This window comes from Lygodium microphyllum, chromosome 4, assembly GCF_053477565.2.
Source record: "Lygodium microphyllum isolate KBCC chromosome 4, Lygodium_microphyllum_v1.1.10, whole genome shotgun sequence".
Taxonomy (NCBI): Eukaryota; Viridiplantae; Streptophyta; class Polypodiopsida; order Schizaeales; family Lygodiaceae; genus Lygodium; species Lygodium microphyllum.
The window spans coordinates 133,861,715-133,865,087 of record NC_141138.1 but is presented as its reverse complement, the minus strand read 5'-3'; positions in this window follow the sequence as shown (position 1 = coordinate 133,865,087).

Here is a 3,373-nt window from a genome sequence, read left to right as displayed (position 1 = left end):
AGACAGAGGTCCCGAAAAAACCGAAAAAAGCCGTACGGATTAGGGACACACCCTTATGTAGGTGCGGAATTATGCCACCTGGCACTATCCGTTGGTCTTCGACACGTCGCAGTAGCCGTTTGCCAACACGTGGCCAATAACCACGTGGCAAACACGTGGACCGATCATTAGTTGACACCTAGCATACGGACGATATGTGCAGACAAGTGGCACAATCAGCGTCAGAAACGTGTCCGATATGTGTCATGATTGACGTGGGTATATAAGGGGTTATTTTTCCTACTTGTACACTTTTCATTTCTCGAGCTCTCCCGCCTTGCTTGCCGATACGGTGCGATACAAGTCTTGCATCTTCTCCGTTTCTAATCTCTCGCGTTGTATCGGTGGTCTTTTCGCTGAGTCCTTTGCTTCGCTGGTCAAAACGAGGTGTGCCGATACGGAGCGAGTACGATCGTTCGAGGCTTTCGTAACCTTCCCCTCGCGTCATATCGGCCTTGTGTCATTGCCAATATGGAGCGAGGGTGTCTCTACGCTGTCTTCGTTTCCTCCATATCGCGCCGTATCAGCATTGTCGTCTCCAATACGGAGCGAGGGAGTGGTTCCTCTGTCTACGCATTCCTCCTATCGTGCCATTTCGGCATCTCTCCTCTTGTAATCTCCAATACGGAGCGAGGGCGTTGTTCCATTCTCATCGTTTTGTTCATATCGCGCCGTATCAGAATTGCTCATTTTGTCCCTTTTCGCACCAATTAGCCTGTTGGGTTTACAGATTTTTGCTATTTCAGTTATTGTCCTTCTGGTTGTTGTATTTGCTTTTCTAGATAGCAAGGACAAAGCAAACTGCAAGAAGAGTGTATCTGGATGGGAAGGACAGTGGGGGTAGAAGAAAGTTACAATTTGATGAATCTGAGGAGGATCCCTCTTCCAAGTTTCCTGAAGCTGGGCCATCACAGGCCCCAGAGCATTTTACCACAGAAATCCCCCCTACACCAGGTATTGGCCTAACATCTTCCATGGAGTTAAAGAATTTGAGTGCAGTGAATGTTTATTCTCCTGAAGTTGAGGAAGCAAAGGGTGAGGCTTGCCCTGTGAAAGATTCATCCCCTACAATTGCACCTGAGCCTACATCTGCTGAAGCCACTGAACCTCCCAAGCCACAAAAGAGAAAGAGGAAGTCCAGGTTCTTCTATATGCAGAGATGTTTCAGTGAGATCAGGAAAGCCCAGATTGCTACACAGCATGTCATTCCAAAGGCTTCTTTTATAAGGGTCCTTAAAGAGATCTCTGATAGATTGTCTCAAGTGGCATTTGTCTCTGGTCTAAATAAGAAGTGGCAACTCTTAGCCATTCTTGCCCTGCAAGAGGCCGCAGAAGATTTTGTTATTGATTTCACGAACGATGCTTACATTGCTGCCGCCCATGCTCATAGAATCACCCTTATGAATAAAGATTTTAGCATCATCAGCAGAGTCAGGTATAGGTTTACAAAGTGCCGAGGCCCTTGCCTTCCAACGATCAAAAAGCCCTTGAAATCCTTAACATTCCCCCAAAATTGTCCGGGAAAGAGAAAAAGCTAAAGGTTGAGGATGTTACTCACCTTTACTCTACAAGGGGTGCCACCCATCAGGAGTCTTTCTTGAGTGAAAAAAATCAGGAGGTGTTTGAAACTGAAGACGATGTTTACAAGAGGAAAGCCGTATCACTTGCTCCCGTCAACAGCGAGAGGATGGGCAAAGTGTATGGGCAGATTCTTGTGAATGTTTCTGCGGAACCTGAGGAGGAATATCTTAGTATTTCTCCCGAGGACAAGCCCATGTTGGAAAAAAGGGATGTCCAACTATCTGACTCTGTTGCTTTTTGTTGCATAAGGTAAGGCTTATATTTTTTTTTTTTTTGCGTAATTTAAGTCTTATAGGTTCAAGTATATTTTGGATGAAATTTGTATTGAATAGCTTTTGCTATTGACTGCAGGGCATTGGTCTCCTCTCTCACTCTCGATATCCGAAGAACTATATATATTGTTGATCCACTTCTCTCTGTGGAACTATTTGCAAAATCTGGTTCTAATATTTCACCGTTTTTTCGTAGCTTCGATAGTGTGACAAATTACCGCATCTTTTTCCCTTATGTAGAAAGGTATTTTTCTTTTTCTGTAGAGGAAAATTTATATTCATTTGCTTTCACCCTTCTACTCACCTCTTTTATGAATTTGCAGAGGGCATTGGAGTCTCATCTACATTAATTGTCTTTCAAGAGAAATTATCTTTATGAATTCTCTCAGCGGTGTTCATGGTCAAGCACGAATGTATGTTGAAAGAAAATTACTTACTTTGATTTTATTTATAAAAATTATTTTGAACTTACAAAGCTTCCTTTTGCAGTGCTAGTAGACTCGTTTCTACATTTTTGGATACAACATACGAGGATCTTGCTGATCCTCAAAGGCCTTACACTTTTCTTCTACAAGAAGTTCCATTGCAAAGCGATGCGCATTCTTGTGGATGGAGAGTTATCTCAAACATTTGCAGAACAATGGATTCAAAGTTGTTACAAATAGAAGGAGTGAATGTAAGTTAATTTCATTTGATGTTTGTGTAACCCTTATCATGATTTCTTTTCACTAACTTATAACATTTATTCTTATAGTGTAGAGACTATCCTGATTCATATGTTTGGTGGATAAGGGAGAGATGCATTGAGCTGATTCTGGACAAGGCAATCACACCATATGATCCTGACTCCCCTCTTCCTCCCAAAACTTCAATGGCCAAGGGCACAAGCAAGGGAAAGGGCAAGGGAAAGGGTAAGGACAATGGCAATGGTAAAGGCAAGGGCAAGGGCAAAGGCAATGGGACCACTGCTGCAGAGTCTAAGAAAAAAGGAATGCCAATGCTCTCTCCTCTGAAATTTGATCCATCCTCTCTTAAGCCCCATGAAAAGAGACTACCTGTAAAGGTGAAATTTTTTCAATAATCAAGAGAAAAAATATCTTTGAAGAAATTGATAAAGAATCAAAATAGCAAACATAAGTATACACGAGTCTTATTATTTTGGCTTTGTACATTTATATGAAATTTTTGTACCTCATTGTGTAATGAAAATTTTCACTTATAAATCGAATGTAATGTACATTTTATTTATATACATTCGAAAGGCAACTTGCTTCATGATAGCTTATGAGTTCCCATTAAAAAATATCTTAAGGATAGTCTATTAAGATAAATTCCTGCAAAGTTTTCATTCTCAAGGCTCAAAACTCACAATTGTGGGAGACAAACAACTCGTACAAGAGAAAGAGCGCTCGGCTCTTTTACCAATTGTTACACCATTCACTTTGAACTTATATCTAGGGGATGTATTGTCTAGCAATTCC